This window comes from Lissotriton helveticus, chromosome 6, assembly GCF_964261635.1.
Source record: "Lissotriton helveticus chromosome 6, aLisHel1.1, whole genome shotgun sequence".
Lineage (NCBI taxonomy): Eukaryota > Metazoa > Chordata > Amphibia > Caudata > Salamandridae > Lissotriton > Lissotriton helveticus.
In genome coordinates this window covers 323,335,645-323,360,619 of record NC_136067.1, presented here as the reverse complement: position 1 = coordinate 323,360,619, position 24,975 = coordinate 323,335,645, and positions in this window count along the sequence as shown.

Here is a 24,975-nt window from a genome sequence, read left to right as displayed (position 1 = left end):
GTGATTTAAGAAGGCTGGCATAATTATATCTTCGCCATGTGGGTACTCCCTGACAAATTCAGGTGGCCACTCTTGTTCAGCTAGTAGGATGTCATAACCCTTAGAGAGCTTCTCCCAAAAGAGTGCTCTAATTTTTCTTGGTTTGTCCCCCTCCATCCGGAGTGTTACTTCATATAACTTATGTGGTACACTAACCCTGGTATCTGCAGTTTCAACTTGGATGCTTTCATTCAAGTCCACTGTCTCCAGATGATCCTTCAGGATCTTGCGAGCTATGGTTACCTCTGCTGCACTGTATAGCATTGTTTGGGCCCACTCCCCGTTCTTGAGTTGTGTCCTCAAGATCCTCGATCTTTAGACTTGCTACCTTCTTTTTGGTGAATTGAGTTTTCTTATTTTTTGGAACGTGTTGTTCGTCTTTGGACTTCACTCGTTCTTCTTTTTGTTCTGATCATCCTCTTCTTTCGGATTTCTGCGAGGAAGTCTGAAAGGTACGAGAGGAATGTGTATCATTATCTTGATATTTATCAGGTTTTCTCAAATTATCCCTATTTCTAATGTTGTACCTCTTTTCAGAGGGCTCCTGTTGAGGAGACCCTCCTCTGGACTGAGAACGCTTCTCTCTAGGAAGTGTCTGTTTGCTATTTTCCCACTTCTTTTTAGTAACAGTGAGATTATTTTTGATAAAAACTTTTTCAGGATTTTCAGTTAGTTGGGCTTTACCGGTTTCCCACCCAAACTATCTCTACCTAGTTCTTCATATGATTTTTCAATAATTCTTGCAAGTTCAAAAGGTTGCTCTGTTATATCTGTTTCTTTTAGTTTTTGGCGGATTACCACTGATGCTGCTTCCCCTTTTATGTTGGCTAATAGTATATCCGAGACCTGTTTGAAATCTTTCAGTAATTTCATACTCAGATTTAAGGCCGGTTCTGGACCGTATTCATTTTGAATCTGTCTTAGAACATCTGGTATTACCGCCATAGACAGGACACCATGTGTTTTTGTGTAGATTGAAGCAAAGACAGTACCCCATGTGTCGCAGTCCTCTACGTGTGGTGCAATCCCCATTGGTAAACAGATTGTTAGAATCCTGTGTTTCTCATGAGGTGTACTATCAGGAAATACTGCCTCTATCTGAGTAATTTTTTGAGCTAACCAAAATGGAATTTGTTCCAGTTTGCGGGTAATTTACCAATGACTGACTGTATAGTCTGTGGTGTAATTTTGTTTGTGTTCCCTTGATGAGGGATGTGCTGTGGAATTCTTACAGCTGGTTGGACTGTTAAAGTCCTCATGACATATTGAACCAACTGCCTGTGTATTTTAATCAGCTGTTTTAGCTGAGCTTATAGTTCAGGAGCTGACATTCTTTCAATTAAGCGTGGACGTAAAATCCGTTTCGTTCGCGGAATTTGTGGATTTTTGGTGAATTCGCGGTCCGCGAATCGCGCGAATTTGCCCAAAAAACCGCAAATTCGCAAGCTGTGGATTTTTTTGCTTGGCCGCGCTTGAAAAATACAATATCGCGCCCGTGGCATTGACTTACCATGATTCTGATTCCGCCGAGTTGGTTTTCTCCCGGTTTGCGTGTGCTTCGCAATTTTGGATCTTGCTGCGTAATCGCGCGTGAGTTTTTCGACCGCAATTACGTCATCGCAGTCCGCCATCTTGCAAGCGAGAGTTTGACAACGCGAGTACGTCATAAGGGCCCGCGATCACGCATCTCGGGAGTAAACAATGCCGAACACGTAGACGCGGCGTGCAGCTGACATCCGGCGGGAGATTTGAACAGCTCGCTTCGCTTTCCCGAAATTGCAAAAATTGCAATTATGCACAAGAAATCCACCGCAGGCAGCATAAACCTTCTGAAAATCATGATTTTGATCAGAATAACTCCTCAAATTGAGATTTGGCTGCACTTTTTGTGGAAGGAGTCCATTTTTGGGGGGGGTGGGAGGAAGGAAGTGCCCCAGAGTCTCCAACTTCCTGTTCCTGTCCAGCAGGCTCCTCCCAGTGCTTTGTCCATCTCCTGGTCACTTTTCATTTGGATCTGGAGCTGGAAGGATTACTTTTTGTGGCTGCTGCTGGATATTTGTATTTGAGGACTTTTTGGACTTTGGAGTTTTTGGATCACTTTTGGATTTGAGATTTTACAAGTAAGTTGGTGTTGTTTGTTTGGGGCATTGCAGTTGCAGCAACTACAATTTTAAAACTTGTTCACAACTTTAAAAAAAATATATTGTGGGTAGCCACAGTATCCAGTAGGCCCAGGGTTAGTCATTGGTGCATAATACAACTGTTTCTGTGAGTTTTGTTGAACTTAAATCTCATTTATGTCATTGAATTTTAGCTCACTATATGTGGATTTTTATTTTTTATTTTGGGGTGCCTGTAAAGCCACACTAGCCAGTAGACCCAGGGGTAGTGAGTGGTGCATGGACCAAGTCTTTCTGTGGGGTGTCTTGAATTTAAACATCATTGAGAGCATGGATGGCATTGGATTGTGATGATTTTTGTGTGTTTTTTTACTTTTTGGGGTGGTGTTGGGGCCTGGCCATGTGGGTGGGGGCCATTTTGAGGCCTGGTCCAGGCAGGGCCGGGCCATGTGGTGGGGTCAAGGGTTCATTTTGAAGCCAGGCAGTGTGCTCAGGCCTGCACCCAGGTTGCCTTGCTTTCATCCATTAGGCCCAGGGGTACTCAGTGATGCATGGACCAAGTCTTTCTGTGGGGTGTCTTGAATTTAAACATCATTGAGGGCATGGATGGCATTGGATTGTGGTGATTTTTGTGTGTGTTTCGACTTTTTGGGGTGGTGTTGGGGCCTGGCCATGTGGGTGGGGGCCATTTTGATGCCTGGTCCAGGCAGGGCCTGGCCATGTGGTGGGGGTCAAGGCTAAAGGGGCCATTTTGAAGCCAGGCAGTGTGCTCGGGCCTGCACCCAGTTTGCCTTGCTTTCATCCATTAGGCCCAGGGGTACTCAGTTATGCATGGACCAAGTCTTCTTATGGGGTGTCTTGAATTTAAACATCATTGAGGGCATGGATGGCATTGGATTGTGATGATTTGTGTGTGTTTTTCGACTTTTTGGGGAGGTGTTGGGGCCTGGCCATGTGAGTGGGAGCCATTTTGAGGCCTGGTCCAGGCAGGGTCTGGCCATGTGGCTGGGGGTCAAGGGCCCATTTTGAAGCCAGGCAGTGTGCTCAGGCCTGCACCCAGTGTGCCTTGCTTTCATCCATTAGGCCCAGTGGTACTGAGTGGTGCATGGACCACGTCTTTCTGTGGGGTGTCTTGAATTTAAACATCATTGAGGGCAAGGATGGCATTGGATTGTGGTGATTTTTGTGTGTGTTTTGACTTTTTGGGGTGGTGTTGGGGCCTGGCCATGTGGGTGGGGGCCATTTTGAGGCCTGGTCCAGGGAGGGCCTGGCCATGTGGGGGGGGGGGTCAAGGCTTTGAAGCCAGGCAGTGTGCTCAGGCCTGCACCCAGTTTGCCTTGCTTTCATCCATTAGGCCCAGGGGTACTCAGTTGTGCAAGGACCAAGTCTTCTTATGGGGTGTCTTGAATTTAAACATCATTGAGGTCATGGATGGCATTGGATTGTGGTGATTTTTGTGTGTTTCTTTACTTTTTGGGGTGGTGTTTGGGCCTGGCCATGTGAGTGGGGGCCATTTTGAGGCCTGGTCCAGGCAGGGCCTGGCCATGTGTCTGGGGTTCAAGGGCCCATTTTGAAGCCAGACAGTGTGCTCAGGCCTGCACCCAGTTTGCCTTGCTTTCATCCATTAGGCCCAGGGGTACTGAGTGGTGCATGGACCAAGTCTTTCTGTGGGGTGTCTTGAATTTAAACATCATTGAGGGCATGGATGGCATTGGATTGTGGTGATTTTTGTGTGTTTTTTTACTTTTTGGGGTGTTGTTGGGTCTGGCCATGTGGGTGGGGGCCATTTTGAGGCCTGGTCCAGGCAGGGCCTGGCCATGTGGTGGGGGTCAAGGCTCAAGGGGCCATTTTGAAGCCAGGCAGTGTGCTCAGGCCTGCACCCAGTTTGCCTTGCTTTCATCCATTAGGCCCAGGGGTACTCAGTGGTGCATGAACCAAGTCTTCTCATGGGGTGTCTAGAATTTAAACATCATTGAGGGCATGGATGGCATAGGATTGTGGTGATTTTTGTGTATTTTTTTACTTTTCGGGATGGTGTTGGGGCCTGGCCATGTGGGTGGGGTCCATTTTGAGGCCTGGTCTAGGCAGGGCCATGCCATGTGGTGGGGGTCAAGGAGCCACTTCGAAGCCAGGCAGTGTGCTCAGGCCTGCACCCAGGTTGCCTTGCTTTCTTCCATTAGGCCGAGGGGTAGTGAGTGGTGCATGGACCAAGTCTTTCTGTGAGGTGACTTGAATTTAAACATCATTGAGGGCATGGATGGCATTGGATTGTGGTGTTTTTGTGTGTTTTTCGACTTTTTGGGGTGTTTAACTGATGTTCCTCTGGCTTCCATTGCTTTTAGGTGCACAAGAGAACCACCAGTGCCAGGAAGAAGTCCCGCAGCGGTGTGTGCAGCACAACGTCACATGACGTCACGTGTGGCCACAGACAAGACAACTCTGCAACTCGTGCAACTGCGGCCTGCTGTTCTGACATCTGAAGAAGATGGGCCCAAAGAAAGGTGGCCGTAGCGCCTCAGCGAAAAAAGTTGTCAGTGCCACTGCCAGTAAGAAGGAGCAGAAGAAGCAAGTGGCACCACGTACCAAGGAGACTGGTGTGCCCACCGACACCTTTTTTGGGAGAAAAAAAACTATGCCTGCAGCAGCAGCGGTGTCCGCCGGGGACCAAGCTGGAAGCAGCACCTCCGCTTCATTGGGCTCAGTGACACCACGCCAAGTTAGGTCCAAGACCATGAGTGCTGCTGAGGCAGCCACTTTACTTTCTCAATCACCATCGACCAGTGATGTTGGCTCATCACAAGAAAGTACCATCCAATCAACGCCGGGTGTAACTCAGCTGACGAGTGTTCAACAACCACAGCCGCAACGACAACCACAGGTGCAACTAGTACAGGCACAAGTACATGGGCAAGGAGAGGCGCAAGTAGAGGCGCAAGTAGAGGCGCAAGGAGAGGCGCAAGGAGAGGCGCAAGGAGAGGCGCAAGGAGAGGCGCAACTAGAGGTTCATGGAGCGGCAAAACTGCCTACAACGCTTGTTCCTCCAGAAGTAGGGGCACATCAGGAAATTGATATTCAAGTGGTGGTATGATCCGAGGAAGCCACTCCTCCTGAGGATGATCCATTGTCTTCCAGATCCCCAGCAAGAAAACGGTCAAGGAGGGCTGCTACTACTACTACTACAAGTTCTTCTTCAAGCCCCCTTCATTCTGATGACCTTGATCTTGATTGGAACCCAGCAATGCAGTCTGACAGTGAGGCACGCCATGAGTCGACAAAGGTAGCGAAGCCTAAAAGGAAGTTTCCCGCAAGGCTTCGACTTATGGGTGATGACGACGAACAAGAAGTGGTGTCTTCTGCTGCTGATGAACAGTCTGACGACGACCCAGTCATCACAGACGTCACTCCAGCCCCAGCGGGCATGCAGCAGACTAACATTTTCACCCTATCCCGAATGGCTGCTGAGCGGGATGTGGGTGGCGTGGCACTGGTACCACCACTAACGCAGTTAACTACAACACCAACACGACCTAGAGTTTCCATCTTTTTTAGTCAGAAGGGCCGGCAGGGACCTCCATCCAGCTCGACCTCCATTACCTCAAGTAGTGGTGCTGTAAGTGAACAACACAAACGAATTCAGCCACACCCATCCTCCACTTCATCTGGCATTGAAAGTCAAAGAAGCACCTCCACCACCAGCAAACTTCTCCAGTCCCCAGTTTGGGACTTCTTTACTGTTAGCCAAAAGGCAGAAAACATGGTCGTTTGTTCGATTTGTAAAGTATCAGTTAGTCGGGGTAAGCTTGGTACCAACTATGGTACCGGAGGCCAGAGAGGTCATCTCAAAAAATACCACCCTATCCAGTGGAATGCGCACCTAAGTAAGATCCAGGAAGTCCAAAGTAGAACTGATCCAAATGTATTCATTCATATTGCATCTGACGCTAACGACGAGGGGCTGATTGTGCAGGAGGGAAGTCAAGAACCGGCCGACATTTTTTCTGGTACACCCTGTACCCCTGGCAGCAGCACTGCAGTGGTAGCACCCACACCCTCTACCCCTGCAACATGAATGAGTCACACTAAGAGTTTGGGAGAGACACCAATGCGAAAAACTACATCAATGAGCCTAACTGGTTTGAAGTCTGCATCATCATCATCACGTAAAACGGCCCAGCCCACCATTAGAAGCATGTTTTGGTCGGATGCGCCATTTGAACGCAACCACCCAACGGTACGTCTGTATAACGCAAAGCTAGGAACTAGGCCGAAAATATTCTAAGTGTGAGATTTTGCATTTTTGCTTTTTGCCTGTTTGGGGGGTTCTGCTTTTTTGCGGGTGGGTTGGCGGGTCTGGGGCCATTGCTGGGAAGGTCTAATATCGGAATCAAGTGGTTTGAACAAGATCCATGGTGAAAAAGTTTTTCACTTTTCAGACTTTTCGCTCACTTTTGTGTTTTCGGGGGGCTGTTTGGGGGGTTCCTGGTGTTTGGGGGGGCTTGGAGGGTCTTGGAGCAATGCTGGGCATGCCTAATTTTGGTTGCAAGTGGTTTGAAGAAAATCCATGGTTGGAAAGGGGAGTTAGGGCCTAGCTGCAGAGCGCGCATGGAGTGATCTGTGAACTAGGCCGAAAATATTCTGTGTGAGATTTTGCATTTTTGCTTTTTGCCTGTTTGGGGGGGTTCTGTTTTTTTGCGGGTGGGTTGGCGGGCCCGGGGGCATTGCTGGGAAGGTCTAATATCGGAATCAAGTGGTTTGGACAAAATCCATGGTGAAAAAGTTTTTCACTTTTCAGACTTTTCGCTCACTTTTATGTTTTCGGGGGCTGTTTGGGGGGTTCCTGGTGTTTGGGGGGTTTGGTGGGTCTTGGAGCAATGCTGGGCATGCCTAATTTTGGTTGCAAGTGGTTTGAAGAAAATCCATGGTTGGAAAGGGGATCTAGGGCCTAGCTGCAGAGCGCACATGGAGTGATCTGGGAACTAGGCCGAAAATATTCTAAGTGTGAGATTTTGCATGTTTGCTTTTTGCCTGTTTGGGGGGGTTCTGCTTTTTTGTGGGTGGGTTGGCGGGTCTGGGGGCATTGCTGGAAAGGTCTAATATCGGGCGCAAGTGGTTTGGACAAAATCCATGGTGAAAAAGTTTTTCAGTTTTTGCTCACTTCCTTGTTTTTGGGGGGCTGTTTGGGGGGTTCTAGGTTTCTGGGGGTGGGGTTTGAGGTCTGGGAGCACTGCTGGCACAGTCTAATTTTGGTTGCATTTGTTTTTAAAGAAATCCATGTTGGAAAAGGGGAGTTAGGGCCTAGCTGCAGAGTGCGTTTTGGCACGATTTGGAGTTAGGGTTCAACCTGGTAGCAGTATTGCATGTTTTTAGGGGGCTACTAGGGGGTTTTCTAGATTTATGCGAATGGGTTCAGGGGTCTGGAAGCATTACTGGTAATGTCTAATTTTGAATACAAGTGTTTTTAAGAAAATCCATGGTGGAAAAGGGGGGTTTGGGCCTAGTAGCAGAGTGAGTTTTAGCACGATTTGGAGTTAGGGTTAGCACTTTTGCACTTTTTCTTGGGGCTACTTGGGGGTGTTCTACATTTTTGCGACTGGGTTCAGTGGTCTGGGAGCACTCCTGGGAATGTGTAATTGTGATTGCAAGTGGTTTGAAGAAAATCCGAGGTGAATTTTTTTTTTTACCGAAATTGCTTTTCTGCGGAGGGCTACTTGGGCTGGTTCTAGATTTTTGCGACTGGGTTTAGGGGTCTGGGAGCACTCCTGGGAATGTCTAATAATCATTGCAAGTATTTTGAAGAAAATCGTTGGTGGAAAAGGGGTCTTTTGGGCCTAATTTCAAAGTGCGCTCTCTGCTTGATTTTCAACTAGGCCTCATCCCCGTCGCAGTATTGCATGTTTTTGGGGGGCTAATTGGGGGTGTTTTACATTTTTCCGACTGGGCTCAGGGGTCTGGGAGCACTCCTGGGAATGTCTAAGTTTGTTTGCAATTTTCTTAAAGGAAATCCATGGTGGATCAGCAGAATTCAACCATAGTTACTATTACTATCCTTGTAAAGGAGAACCAGGTTACGCACCTTTGAAGTGATGATTGTATATAATAATAATGTCAGCTCTGAAAACTGAAAATGTCATTTTTGCACTACACAGCGTACCTTAGATTTTTTACCTGGTTCAGTTCCTGTTTTTTCCCATCAAAAATTACAGGACGGCTTTTACCATGTGCCATGGAACAAACGCTGAACACAGACGCAATCCGCAATTACTCATCAGGCAGCCAGTGGACAGTGTGTCTGGTCACCAATATTGATCGACGGAGAGTAAGATGGAATGGAGGAGTATATCGCGAATAAGAGGAATGGCTGGATGCATGCACCTTCAACAATTCAACAGGACAACTAAAACATAAAGTTACAGTATTCTCTCTTAACTTCTCCTTATCTTTAAAATGTTATTGTTGTAAAAAACTTGAACTTCTACGAATGTGACTAGGTGCATTTCTTCTTTGTTCTCTGCTTCAAAGTCATCTCTCCAGCTATTTCATACGTGTCTTTGCTATTTTTAATTATAACTAACTTAATGTACTAATAATAAGTGTTTATTCTCTATGAGGGCAGAAAGGCAAGTGAAATTGCGTAATTAATGCAGCCCTGTACTAGTGTCAATGTCAAATTGTTTCCTCATACTTACTAATAAGATGTAGTAAGTACAACTTTTCAGTAACCTAACCATCCGTTTAGCAAACAACTTCATGCATGCAGTAGTGCACTACCTTTATGTCCCTTAAAAGATTTATGGATATATTTGAATCCCAAAAATTGTTTCTCTTCATTTGTTGTTTGTCCATGCATTGTTTTTTTTTTCTTCTCTCCACAAAACTTTTCCCAAAAAACCCCATTCCCATCCAATCTTGAAAAACCCTAACCCTCTTCTCCCGGGCTGTGTGGTTTTTCATTGAGGTATGACTATGACAACAAGAAATCCCACACACTTGCAGGGGAGGATAAGGTCTAAGTACCAGAAAAATGTTGGAAAATGGAATTTCATGTGCGACATCGTGAATTGAGCATCAAACATCATGCTTTTTAAGTATCCTTTGCCTTCATAATATTTCTTATAGTAGCCATAGTCCACGAAACTAGTACTTATATTTAGAATACTTTAGCACTGCTTAGGCTACAATTTATGGCACTGTTCTGTAGCGTACTATCTATCGTACTGTTTCTAATGCTACGCTCAGGCCACTCAATGTTTCATTTCCTTTTTTTTCATTCATATGCTGCTACTGCCAGTGTGTACCACTACTACTACCAGCACAACAATGATATTTGATCCGTCGAGGATTCATGTCAACAACCAACCATTTGCCATGCAGGCAACCCTGTGGCTACCCCTATTCTCAAACACGAATCACAGGTAAGATAAGCATTTTAGAGAGGTAGAATAATGGGCTAGGACTGGGAGGAGAGCAGAGACTGCCAGTACTACTCGTAAAGTACTAGTAGGGCTACTGAATTCACTAGCTCGGTTACTGGCACTTTGGTACATTTCAGGACTAGATGTTTCATTCATGCTGGTAAGTTGGAAGAAACCAAACGTCCAGTAACCACCGCCCACCCCCACAGAAAAAATTATGAACGCGTATACTATGTTTTGGTATGAATAATAATTATTAAGAAATATATTCATGTAGTACAAAAATAAAATAAATGAACCCAACTCACCCCCCTACCTTACCCCAACCAATGTCCAAAAGTCCAAAAGTCCCCTTTCCCAAACACCCAATTCCTACCCCCAACAGTCTTTGAAAAAGGGGCAAGGGACAGTCACTTTCTCCGGTGGCGTAGTGTAGACAGCTGTTGCTGCACGTCCCGCAGCTCTTTGCTGAGGTCCCGGAGCTGGCGCTGATGTTTGTCGGCCAACCGCTCCAGGTACTCCACTCTTTTACGGAGGCGGCGCTGATGTACCATCCAGGCTCTGGGGGGGCTGCTGGTTGTGTTGCTGCTGTGCGGCAGCGGCAGGAGGCTGTCGGGCCACGGCTCCGTTTGGCTGGAGTCTTCTGGCTGGTGGACACGGGGGCACTGGAGGAGGATGCAGTGGTTGCTGTCTCCTCCTCCTGCTCCCGAGCCCACCGCCGCCGATACTCCACACAAATAGCCTCCAGCTTACGGGCCCTGGCCCGGACAGCCATCTCCTTTCGGGTGAGCTTTTTCGGAGTAGCATCTATATGAAGAAAGAAAGAAAAATACTGTAGCCAATATTCTTTAACATAAAGTCAAAATAATTCAACGAAAAGTTTACTCTCAGTAACACCAGAAAGTAGCAAACTCAGTATAACATTTTAGCATGTATCTTTCCGCCGTTTTTGTAGGCCTGTGACATTACCGGGAGTTTCAGGAATTCCACTAGCAGGACCAGGGATGGACTCACTTATACATAGTCAGAGAGTACTAAAAAAAGTCTTCTGTTTTGATCTCTTGTTTTGCAAAAGAAATTACTGGTACGTGAGCTTGTGGTAGCCTGCATGGCAGCTCACTCAGCTTGCACCCAAGAAAAACAGACACAAGCCATGATGACGCAGACTCGCAGTACTTTAAGCAGTACATGCATGTGGGGATAGGAAGCTCTTACTTTTCTATAGGGGTGGCTCTGCCACTGGCCATACTCGGTTACATCAAGGGCTACAGCTCAATGTAATGATATCTTTCGCACTGCCCCCCTGGGCCTTTACTACAACAAAAGAAGAATGAAGATTATTCAATTCTGATCATATATCATTATCCTGTCGATCCCATGATCTTTGGTTATATGATGGATGCCTTTAGGTGCTTTGTTTTGATAGATTAAGTGAACTACAGCGAAAGTCCACCCATGACACAGCTGAAATAAAATTGTGGAACCTATAATTGGTGGAGGAAGGGACTTGACTTGATATAATGTTGTCAACTATACAAGCCATACACAATAGATGCTGCGCTTGCAAAGTAAAGTATTGTACTGTTAGTCAAGGCAGGGAGTATTTGTGATCAATCACAAATTCTAGTATTTGGATTTCCTCAGCTTTGCTACTCTGGCACGGACATGCTGTTCAAAGTAACAATCTTTATCCACTCAGCGTCTGCTCTACTACATCATACACCTCTGCTAGTATCGATGAGGAAAAAGAAGATAACATCCAGGCTTCCAAAGTACGTCTATCATTCTTCTTAATGTCTCAAATGTACCAAGTTTTCTTTTTCTCAATAACCAACCAACACCCTTTTCATTATATTTTGGAAACCACCGTCTTCTTCTCTTGACTTACATTCAAAAACACCATTCTTTACAGTCATAAATGTTAAGACTCGCTCGTCCTTCGTTTCACCCTTCTTTCACTTTTCGTTCTTCACATCCCTAAAGTACATCTGATATGACTTGGCTTCTCGATAAAAGTTTGCCAGCTGAGTTGAACTCAAATAGAGGGGGCCATTGCTTACCCGAGAAGTACCGTCGCTAATGCTATTACAAGTCAAGGTTGACTGTCTTCGCTGTGATAGCCAAAAAAGTAGTTCTAAATTAGTAACTGTTCTTAACAGTACATTGTACTTGTACAAGTGTACTGTACATCATACACTCCTTTTGTGAGCCTACTCAAAAATGTCAATAAGTAAGGAGTATAATAACTTACCACCGTCCTCCGCCGCTGAGCCTTCCCCCCATCTCCTCCTGGTGGCGCCGCCGCATCCGCCCCTGGAGTGGAGCCCTCCGCAGTGCTGACCCCGGCACTGGTGGTCATCTGTGCAGCATCAAATGTTGTGACGTCTAGAAAAAACATGCCATATTTTCAGATGCCATACACAACCCCCTATTTCATCTCGTAATGGAAGAAAATGTTACATACATTTTTTTTATTACTGGGATTGAAAAAAAGTAACGGTTTTGGGGAGGGTGTTAACTTTTTATATGCTTATTCCATTAAATGCTACACTTCTTGGGACAACTGATGAATGCTTGCTTAACGTGCACCATTTTTCTAATTACAGAAGGAAGATTACATTGCCCTTCTGCCAACAGGACGATTCACCAACTACTAGTAAGTCATCACCAGCAGTACTTTAAGTACTTTAAAGAAGGTGGTGGCTCCCGCACAGTTTTTCTAATAATTTCATGTGTCTGTTAACTATTACGTTAAAGTAATTTGATTCATGGGAATGTTGTTTAAACTTTAACGTCATCTATCAGCAGTGCTCGCTCTGAATACTACGCTATTAAAAATAGAGAAATATTTTTTTCATTTCTTATTTGAAAATAAAACTTTAAAACTAACAAACACTGTGTGGTTTTTGTTCACGAGTGAGTGAGCGGAAGGATTTGAACTACTGCACTTGGCAGTCATGTTTCAGTGACTCAGATAGGCCTGGACTCGGCGGTAGTCTTCTTCTGTTCTTCTGGGTCATAAAATCATTGGTCAGACACACTAGATAGGAGGATTGGGGGTTCAACTTATGTTCTGGATCAGAGTTTTGTTTAACACCGTTTGCTGACTGGGCAAGCTTAGCTCCTACACAGACCGACTCATAATTGTAAATAGTAGTAGCACAGAGAGTGATGGAAGAGGCAGGATAAGAATGTAGAAAGTAGTCTAGACTAGAAGAAGATCAAAGACTATTTTGTAAAAAATAGAATTAGGAAACAGTTTGTAATGAATAAGAGCTGTAAAAGTTAGGGAAGTATAAGTATTAATATAACAATAGAACAACTTACTGAGGCCAGCAGAAGAACCTGCAAGGGACTGCAGTGACTGTCCACCTTCTTCCACCGGAGTCTCAATGGTGCTGCTAGTCGCCTTGCCCCTGGGAGGTGCTGATGATCATGAAAAAAAAGAAACACAACATGGATGATTGTTTTTTTGAAATATTTGATTTCTTTGACCACAATCTAAAATTATCTCGGGGAAACAAATTAGCAACAATTGCACTACATGTATTAACCCATCTGATCTGGTCAACTAGGAGGATACTACTAGTACAGTATTTCTGGATTCGCAGACCGTCTACTTGGAAAGTTATGTAAATCACCAACTAAAACAACAACAAAAAGGTTCTACTATGACTGCCAGCACTCAGCAGCACGCGACGTGACAGACACAGTCCGTCATCATGATTGCAGAGCACTAAAAAATTTCCTACTACTACTAATAACAAGTCATAATATACTCAACCTATCAATCCATCACTATGTCTTCTTCTTAGTGGCAGCAGGAGTACAAAGGAAGGACTAGACTTGAGTCTATAGTCTCTTTAGCATTACGCAGTTCTGTAAAGTACTACACTCATACATATTCTCAGGCCAAATGAGCACAAAGTTGCAAACAAGTAAGCATAGTAGCAACGCCACTGAGGAGGCGAGCACCTGCAATCACAGAAGCTATTTAAACACTATTTTACCTGCAATGTAATCGAATAGGCAGCATGCTTGCTCTTCGGGAAAAACATATATTAGCAATATAACACAGAGCAGAAGATTACAAAGTAGTTCTTAAATAGCTACTCACCAAGGCCAGGGATCTCCATACCTAGCAGGTGGAGCATGTTCTGCTCCCGGTCGAGGACGTCGGCCCAACGGTGCGTCGCTTGGTCGTAGGTGTGCCGGACCCCTGACTCTCTCTGCTTGGCCCGGCACACATTATCCCATCGCTGATGACGCTCCCGGAGGCCATATCATTTACCGGGCCTGCCCCCTGCTGCCAAGATCTTAGGGAGGTGGCGCTGAACAAAAAATATCAGGGTGGCCACCTCCACCTCGGTAAAAACCTCCCTGGCCACTACATCGACTCCCCTCAATCGCCCGCAAGGGAGCCGGCTACGGGGTGCGGGACCCTTCCCCTTTGATTTGCCGGCTCCCTTTGCCATAGTCCTGGCCGAAAGAAGAAAAGAATAGGGGGAAGAAAAAAAAAAAATGAAAGAGAGAGCTAAACCAAAAAAGTAGTTATAAAGTAACAAAAGGTTGAAAAAAACACAAAATATAGATCTAGACAAATAGAGAGATAGATAATGAGCAAAAAAGAGCAACAAAAAGTTGAAAGAAAGAAAGGATGGCAAAGATTCAAGCAGGATTCAGAAAGCATGCACAGGACCATAGCAATGAGTGAAAAACAAGATGGCCGCGCCCATTGAGGACCGCGTGGGTAAGTTTGCGCGTTATTTCCCCCGCGAGCACGCAAAAAAACGCGCAAACTCGTAATAGCGCACCGCACACAACTCGAGATTGCCAATAGCGCCCGGAAAGGGAAATACGCAATGCGCACAAGATGGCCGCGCCCATATACGACCGCATAGCAACCTCGCGGTCGGTGCGCTGCAAGCGGTCCGCGAATACGCAAAAAACCCAGCGAACGCGCAAAAAAAATCCGCAAATTCGCATGAATTCGCGAATTATGCAGATCGCGATTTCGCTTTCGTGCGATTTCGCAGACTGCGAATTCGCAAATTTCGCCCATACTTACTTTCAATGTCAGGATGTGGTGTATAGCTGGCTAGTACCGGCCATGTGGCTCCTGGTCTATCTAGTGGACCCAGCCTGATAATGTGATTTTGATGTTGTAGGGCGCCATTAAACCAGAGCTGATACTCTTGGTAAGTTAGTGGCATTTCAACGTCCTCAAAGGAACGTATTCGCTGGAGGTTCCTCTACTGTGTAATAGTGGAACTCGTGTGTTACTGCATTTGCTGCAGGAAACAGAATCCATGAATAGAATACCTCTGTCTGCCGATATTCAGGTGCCTCTATAACAAATATTACTTTACCACCTCTTGATGATACTCCATTTTCTATAAGTTTTATAGTAATAGTTTTCCTTATATTTACCGAGATGAGTATAGCATCCGGGTCATTTTGTTGGAGACTTGTGTCGTCTAAAACTGCCTGAGCTGCTAATGCAGCTCTCTCCTTTTCGTCGTCACTCTCCATCATTTTGTTGACCGAAAGTGTTGCAGAACAAGTTTCAAGGAAACAGAGATTAGGTGCACAATATTTTTGGAACACTGTATCCTTCAACGTTGAACAAACAAAAAACTAATACATAGGACTTTTTCGTCCTACTCAGTTTAAAGCGGATATTTTATCCTTTAACCCACTCCAGACGTCTATTGGAGTATTTTACAGGAAAAAGGGGTCTGTGTGAAAAGCACGACTGAGTTACTCTAGTATCTAGCGTTAAATTATCGCCTTACCAAACGTTGGGCGCCATGTAGTGTAGTTCCTATATTCCCAATAGGCTCTGCGCATTGGCATAGTGTATCCTGTAGTTTAGACGTAGGACTGAAGTCGACTAGGTCTCTACCCAATATACTAAACTTAATTGTGTGTGTGCCAGCTTGCTCAGAGGTCACTAGAAACTTTCTCGAATGTACAAGAAGGGATTTGTTTCTGACAACCACTTAAAACATGACAACTCTGTTCCCCAAGAATAAGAAATATATCTCTAGAGACGCGGAAACAATAGATAGTTATTTCACTCAGTCAATCGTGCATGCTTCATTTCACCAGAGTTGCAGAGAAAATAGAGAGACGGGCGTTTTCAATAAAAAGGTATTTATTGAACAGTCTTCTTTCTCAGGCATAAGAAATGAACTGCTGCAATCGTAATACTTGCTGTAAAGTACAAAGCGTACAATACGAAGAGTATTATAACAATAATACTGTAGAAGCATGATATGGTTTCTAAGCCATAAAATACCTAAAATGCATAAAACACATACAGTGATAAATAATGACTAAAAGTACTCAACTGGTGCTTCTAAAATTCGCCTACCCCGGTGTACCTAACCTAGGTCTAGTACAAGGGAAGAAGTAAGTAAGGTGTAGCATAGTTTTAGTATTCTTTGCCAAGAATCTAATCCAAGAATTCTCTTAGATTCTAATCAGCTCCGTACCTTGGTTTTTAGAATGTAGGAGGTCTGGTATCTCTCTCTCAGGACTCGATTTCCCAGCAACCCACAAGGGTAGCCTGGAAACACTGGAGCTGGATTTCTCGGCAGGAGAAAGTACAGCGTCTCTCAGTGCGTCAGCTGGAGAGTCGGCTTCCTTCGGCACTTGCTGCAGCAGGGCGCGTCGGGCAAGTAGATAGTCGAACTGCTCCAAACCACCGTGTTTTTTGTTTGGACCAGTGTGGGCATATTTATACCTTGAAGGTGCCGAGTTTGACATAAGATTGGACATAATAACATCATTAGAGACTTAATTCTCTGAAAACTCCATGAGTTCTTGGATAAATTAATATTCATGCAGGGGGAAGTCCCTGACTGCTGAAGGCGGGTTTTTCCAAGAAATCGTTGTTAATTTTCGGAACTAGTGGAAGTAGCCAAGCCGTATTAGGACTACTTGAGCTATGTCTTCATATGGCTATGATTTCTATGCCTATGTTAGGATACAATAATTTATATCTATATAAGGGCATGAATCGGGAAAATTACACTAGTGTCCTAAAACGCTATACAACTAGACAGCAACACAACAGACCCTCCGCTCACCATCGACCACGACCCCCTGTCAGCCTGGGCCAACGTGAACATAGATGACACCATCAAGACCATGAGCACAATCCACTCCGGCTCCCGTCAGACCCACTCCCGCACCACATCTTCAACAAAGCCAGCAGCTCCATCGCACCCTACCTGCGCAACATCATCAATCTCTCCTTCGAGACAGCGACCTTCCCAGAGTACTCGAAACACGCCGAGATCAACGCCCTACTCAAAAAACGCAAGGCGGACCCAGAGACCTCAAGAACTTCCGGCCCATCTCCCTGCTTCCGTTCCCAGCCAAGGTCATCGAGTAGATTGTCAACAGACAGCTAACCCGATACCGCGAAGAAAACAGTATCCTGGACCCATCCCAACCACAGCACCAAGACTGCCCTCATCGCCGCCACCGACGACATCAGGACCCTGCTAGACAACGGTGAGACCACGGCCCTCATCCTCCTGGACCTCTCCGCCACCTTTGACACCATCTGCCACTGCACTCTACACACACGCCTCCATGACGCAGGTATCCGTGACAAGGCCCTGGAATGGACCACCTGCTTCCTTTCCGGCAGAACCCAGAGCGTCCGCCTCCCACAATTCCGGTCCGAAGCCTCCAAAATCAACTGCGGCGTACCTCAGGGATCATCCCTCAGCCAAACACTGTTCAACATCTACGTGACCCGCTCGCACAAGTCGCCCGACAGCTCAACCTCAACATAATCTTTTACGCCGACGACTCTCAACTGATCCTCTCCTTCACTAAGGACCCCCTCAACTCCTTGTTGTCGGTCCTGTTTCCAAAATGATGCCAGTCGGACACTCGTCTGACCGGGAACGTAATGATGCCCTGAGTTACAGAACAAAATCAGGGAAGATGAAATAATTGATCAAATCAAGGTGAAATGGGATTGGGATGTGTATCAAAATATCCCTTGCAATCACAACAAGACATTGGAAAATCCAGCAAAATGATGTGCAGCTGAATTATTGTTCTTGGAGAAACTTGCCTGTTAGGACGCTCACAATATCAAGAGGATGGTATCTCAAAGAAATCAAGGTGTAAATACAAAGACTAATTATGTTACACAATAGGTATACCTACCATTTTCTCAGTTGTAACAATTGTAAAAATAATGTACAATCAGATTACATGGAACACCTGCTTAAAAAGGAAAGGAAAATGCTAAAATCGTAGCCTACCTGCAACAGTGAATATTGCATGTCTTCTATGAAATGCCCATGTGATTACCTGTCTATGGGACAAACAAAAAAGGACAGTTAATTGAGGGGGAGTGAGCACAAACATGCAGTTACTCAGGGCCTGATTTAGATCTTGGAAGGACTATCGCCGTCCCGCTGCAGCGGCGGTCCCAGGTACTTTGTCGAGCTGTCAGTGGTCTGCCCGCTGTATATAGATGTTCTGGCTAGAGACAGAAGATCGCCAAGGTGGGGTGACTATAGGTGTGTTCAATGTACTTTTATTAGTACGAAACTGAACACTATGCATGACAACGAAGGAAAATATTGCATGTAAGAGCAAAGCAGACAGGCTACAGCAATTGTCAATACACAATAAGTAGGAAAAATGTCAAATTAACTTACCGTAGATCTCATCGACAACTGAGTCACTTGGCCTCATGGTGGAGTCGGTGCAGCAAAGGAGAGACCTGAAAGATGAGCTCGAAGATAGAAATCGGAGCGGGAAGCAGGGAAAAAGGACAGTATTACCTCATTTCCTTTGATTCTGCCACCATGAAATAGGAGGAATTCTTGCCACAGTTGCCACATCAGGAAGGTACATAGTTATCAGTTCGGCAGGAATCTGGGCTGGAGTCCCACCAACAGCCAAATCTGCCTATCATTTGACATTTAACACCTATGCCTAAGCATACATGCATGCTAAGTAGTACATTGCAAATACTGTGCAAAATAGTTAGATCCATTATGTGCCACGTTCTTCGCACGACTAGCCAGACAAAAATTGCTAGTTCAGCTGCATTGGCAATTCGATAGTTGTGCCCTCTTTTATAGGTCAACCCCTACCATACAGCAAAGCTGCCTAGTTGCAAAGACATACTGGGAACATGCTGAAAGCTTCCCTAGGAATATATTACTTCCATTGCTTACCACTGACTTTGTGTTTTGTAACTCATATTTGCTTACTTTCTATTTGCTAGCTTTATTTGTTGTAGGCTGTCCAGCATGTATTTGCCCCTCCCATTGAGCATAGCCTGTTTACCACCTTTCTTACTACCTCCTTGTATTCTTCCATTATTGCTTTCTTTCTGGGAACTTTTTTTTGTTTTTCATGAGGCACTTCACATGATTACATATGTTCACAGCTGTCTAGCTTGTGTACTAGTTCACAACAGTAAGCGTGCTGTATTTCTTTGAAAGGGTTTCCTGCCTCCTATCCTTCTGATTCATGTATTCTACTTACCTCTGCCCCTGCAGTTCCTCAATCTCCCACGTCTGTGAAGAATAATTTGCTGTCTACGAGCTTGTTTATTTTGGTCAGTGTTCTTTACTAATAGCATAACTTAAACAATCCTCTTCCTCAATGTCATGCCTATGCCACATGCACTGGACATTTGGGACTGTGGGACGCTGATACAGCTCCAAAATAACCATACAAGAGTTCAGAAGTGAAGAACAATAAACAGACCTTCACATTTTAATTTCATTTTATCACATTCCCTCTGCATTAAAAGACAGATGTCAAATGTTAGGCTCTATCTTCCGAGGGAGATTGATGTTTACTTTTCTTTGTCAGACTTCAATTTGTTTAAACAAACGTTTTGTCATTCATGAAAAAAAGGCTTAGAGCAAGATGACTCAGTAGTTACAGTGTACATTGTAATCAGTTAGTAATATAAGTAGTAGAAAGTACGTGGTGAAAGTCATCTTCAATTTTATTCAGGCTTATTTCCATTCTGATGGAAATTGAGAGGAGCTACACCAACAACCCGAGGGATTACATCACAGCCAGTGGGCAGCACGGGCGAAGTGGAGGAACAACAAGTCAGTGAAATACAAACTGAAGGAAGCTTAACTATTGGAAGTGATGTTTCGAGTAATCAAGAATTCTCTGGAGTAAAAACCAGTGTTTTAACGGAATTCGACATGGTCATGAAGGGCAGACAAGCAAACAACAAACAAGGATTTCGAAATCCAGGAAGAGGAAACAGAGACGGCAAAAACAACAATACCTCAACCTTAGGAGAATTGGGATACCCCGTGGGAAGACGAACAAGGGGCCAACTGAAAACGAAATGATGAATAAGCAGACAGTCATCAATCTGTCACAAGGAGAACTCACCAAACTCGAGATAGAACTTTTATCAATGGGTCTTACTTTCTGCCCCTCAAATGTTTTTAATTACACCCAGAGCCGTGTAGACCTGTTTTTCTTTACTAGAAATTTACGCATAAGAAAATGGTATGCAAGCAAGGTCTCTGACAAATGTGATATTGTAGAAGATAAGTTAAGCGATATGTGCATTGCTGAGGCAGAGTTAGTACACTCTTTGAACGTTTTGTCTGAGGAGGTAGATGAAACCAGTGATCCTTATGCAAGTCTTGTTAAGGAAAATGTTTCACTAGGAATGAGCGCTAAAAGTGGTTTTAAACCCAAATCAATTTTCCTACCACAAATTAAGAACAATGTAATAGATGTTTTTGAAAAAAGTATGAGTAAAGAACTATTGAAAATTGCTAATGACAAAAATTATAAGGGTTGGAGTAACGTTACAACTACACAAAGAATAGCGTTAGAGAATCTAAAGAAAGACAACACAATAGTGATAAAAAAAATCTGACAAAGGTTGGAACGTTGTGGTGTTATCAAAGACAAAGTATATTGAGGAAGGTCTAAGACAGCTCTCTGACGTAACAAAATATTGCAGGAGCAATCATATGGAGTACGAACATTCTGTAAAATCATTCAATGGAAAGTTGATACAATGGAAAGATGAAGGGTTGATTGAGAAAGATGAGTTTAAGTTTTTGTAATGCAAATTCCCAAAACTTCCAGCTCTGTATTTATTGCCAAAAATTCATTAAGTTCGAATCAATCCAGATACGTAGATTTTTTTCTACAGAATTTGGTTCAGAATCTACCTTCATATGTGAAAGATTCAAGTGATTTTCTTAGGCGCCTAGGATGATAGAATGGGACGAAAGTTTCTCTCTGTTGTCTCTGGACGTTACTAGTCTTTACACTTGTATCCCCCACCAATTAGGTTTAAACGCCTGCAGACATTTCCTATCAGAGAGATCCATCTCACATGTTTTTCACACACAGATGTTAGTGGAAATGATGCAAATATGTCTCACACAGAACTACTTCCTCTTCGATAACAAGAGCTACAGGCAGATCCTCGGTACATCAATGGGGACTTGCTTTGCTCCTTGTTTTACAGGTCTCTTTATGGGTCACTGGGAAGAGGAGGTAGTGTATCGGTCATCTATGTACAAAGAGAACGTTATAACGTGGATACCATACATAGACGACATTTTTGTAGTGTGGAAGGGGACTGAATTTGAAGCCACGAAATTTGTAGAAACACTCAATATGAATGATTTTAGTTTGCAGTTCACCAGTCCCTGGTCAGAGGACAGCTTAGAATTTTTTGACTTAAAACTACAAATAGAGAACAACAAAATAGAAAGTGCATTATTTAGAAAAACGACGGCAGGAAATAGTCTCCTGCATGCACATAGCTGCCACCCAAGTTCACTCATTCAGAGTATCCCTATGGGTGAACTATTACGAGCAAAGCCTAATTGCAGCACGATACAAAGTTTTGAGTTAGAAGAGAAGGTCATGACCGAAAGATTTCTATCGCGAGGCTACTCCAGCAGTACCATCAACAAAGCAAAGTTAGCAGTAGCTAAGAGAATGAAAGAGTCATTGCTGATAGAAAAAAGCGATGAAGTCACAGAACAGAAGAATGAGAAAACGCGTTTCATCACAACATACAGCAACCAAGCGTATAAGATAAAGAGAAGCTTAAGTAGATTTTGGCCAATACTGCACATAGATCCAGACATTGCGAAATGTGTTGATATTTCACCACAAGTGACATACAAAAGGGCAAGAACCTTAAAAGATCAACTCTGTAGGGCAGTAGAACCTTCTAAAATGAGAATAACTGGTATACAGGGGTTCAACACATGCAGAAAATGCAAAGCTGTAAGAATAGTAGAATCCTAAAGGAAGCAAAATTATCATCAGTAAGTCAACCTTTCAAGATCAGGGAACATACGTCATGCAACACGGAATTTGCTGTCTATGCATTATTTTGCCCTTACAAAAAGGCGTACATAGGCAGTACAATTCACAAAGCAAAAATAAGAATTTTGGAACATCTCCGGGCAATTAAAAATGGAGACAAAGCATATCCAATTGCCCGGCATTTTCAGAGTCACCACAATCAGAATACGAATTTATTGAGCTTTTGTGTTTTGGACATGATAAAATACAATGAAAGAGGTGGCAATTGGGTACAAAGTCTGCGTAGATTAGAGTTAAAACTAATCATTCAGTACAGAACACTAGTCCCTTTAGGGCACAACTGCGATGAGGAACTTTCAGTGCATTTGGGGTGAAAAAGAAGAGGCTGTAAGTTTTTTTAGCTACTGTGTTTGAGTATTAAGCTTAATGAATGTAAATGAATGAATTTGTCTGGATTCGAATCTACGCAAGGTTATTCTCCACATAAGAATTACCTTCCATTACGTAATAAGCACGTTTGTTTTTATGTCTAAATGTAAAGATTTTAGTCATCACTGTTAGTGTATTTGGAGGCAGTGGCGATAGGAACCTTCCGCAGGGCAAAGACACATAAGGTGCAGGTCAGATATGCAGCACTATCCCTGCTTTTAGCCAAAAGGAACATAGCCATGCATTGGCGGGCAGCTACCGGACCTTCCTTTGAGACATGGGTGGGTGCGGTGAAAAAATGGGCTATGGCAGAGGAAGACGCGCTGCGGGAGGAGGAGGCACGGGGTCAGCGCAAGCGTCCCTTATCCTTGGAATGGGCCACATTGTCCCACCAATTCAAGCTAGCCCACCAGCACGACACCCCGAACGCCTCGCAGTGCGCCGCGGCGTCCTAAACAGCACCAACGCCCCTTTAGCATGCATATGAATTCATCCACCCCGCCTTCGTCACACTCCGTCCCCCCCGCTGCCCGCCCCACATCCCTCCTCCCTTCCTCCCCGCCATCCCTCTCCCCATCACCTTCCTAATGGACACGCCATGTACAATCTGATTATTTCTGCCCCTCCAGCCTCAGTCTTCGCCTCCCGATCCCCTCTTCCCCGGTTTTTCTTCCCTCCTTGCGGTGATCTCCTCCCTCTCCCCCGCACTCCACAGCTCACGCTCTCCATCTCCATCTACCCACAAGAGGCTCCTAGCTCCCCCCCTAGTCTCCCCCAAGTGTTCCCCCCCGTTCTCACGTTGCATCAGTCATTAGCGGCCTCATGTCCCTAATCCGTAGATCCTCAGATTATTGTGTACACCCCATTAGCATGACTGCAATGTTGTATCACCTCTAACTGCTAATGATGTATCGTGAAAGTTTTTTTTTTTTTCATTTGCTACAAAAGTTGAAAACAATAAAAAAAAAAAAATCACTGTTAGTGTATTTGGGTTTTCATTTTGGTTTTGTTTCAGATGGTGCTTAACGTTGCGGCTTGAAGAAATGTTAAAAAGCAAAAGTATCAATAGCTTCAGTAAGAAGCAGGGTAATATAGTGGTAACATTGTGGCACAATCAAGACACAAGCCCACTTGGGCAATGATGCAGGTCTTTAATGGAACAATAGGAGGCTCTTTTCATGACATTTGAGAAGTATTTATCATGCCCACTAGGGCTGAACTCTATTTCTCTGCGGTGAACATCAAGGCCAATAAAGTTTCGAACGGTTTGAATGGGGCTCGTAACAGCGAGAGCTAGTTTAACCCATATGGCCATTTGCAACAGCAGAGGTAGAAAAGATGTTATTTTAAGGTTAGGGTTGCTTGACATTTGAGAGTATAGCTTATATTGTTTCATTGATGTCCGCGTATGACAGAATATGAATATGCCCACTGGGGCGGAATCGAACTGTATGGCGGCAATTAACCAGAGGTATATTTAGGCTCACTTGAAAAAAGAGAAATTTGTGTGCACTATTATACCTACGAAAATTACACAAAACTTAAGTATCATGAATAGTAAAGCACTTTTTTGTTGTATTATTTTGTTGTGAGAGAACAACCAGAGTCTATTTTCACGGTTGTTGCTGTTGTAATGTCACATGTTTATTTAAACCAATTACAATCCACTAATGGTACTCGTGACCAAGGGACTAGCTCCCGAAACGCGTCGAGTGGATTTGCCGATGAATTCTGCAAAATAAAACATTGCTTAACATGCAGTTGGAGTTCGTGTTTACTGATTTCCAGTGAATGCATTGGAAGAAAGGTCAGTAATTTTGGATTTATTTATGAGGTTTGCCGCCTTACACGAACCGCTGTCGCAAGTGGCAGGGTCAAGGCGCTGCTCGGCGTCTGTCGAGCTCTACGATTTGGATATATATATATATTACCTACTGGCGATAGCCAGTAGGTATATATAGTTAGGATTTTTTTCCTATGGGATTTTTGAAAATTCTATGTCGAATAACTTTGGCGTTTGAGGAAAGAATTGGCTGAAATTTACAGGAAAATGGAACATTTTGTTTCTGAGCAGCCCCTGAAAATTTGGGGGGGTTTCGTCAAGGGGGGGCCGAGAAAAAATGGGGGTCCCAAAACGTGTTTTTCCCATGCAATTTTCCATAGGGCGGTTGGCCTCACTTTTAGCCTGAACGGCTGAATGGATTTACACCAAACTTGGCAAAATTGTAGGGACTGGTAGCCCGATGTGCCTTTGCTATGTCTCAAGATATAGGCTCCAGTGGTTTTTACGAAAATTAACTTTGAAAAATATATATTGGGCTACATTGGGCTATATATATGTTGGAGCCCAAATGTAGCCCAATGTAGCCCAATGTAGCCCAATGTAGCCCAATGTAGCCCAAAGATGGCCACCAGAGACAAAAAAAACAAATGTAGCCCAAATATCAGCCAGATGTAGCCCAACTATAGCCCAATGACAGAATGTCCCAGAGTGTTCTAAAGAACAACTAGAGTGCTAACAGTCCTACTTATTACAAAGGTATGGCACACCTGAAGCCATCTTGATTGGAATAAAGTGGTAACTCTTAAAACATTTAATTTAAAAAGGAACAAAATGAGGGGGTTCATTTTGCCATAGAAAGTATGAT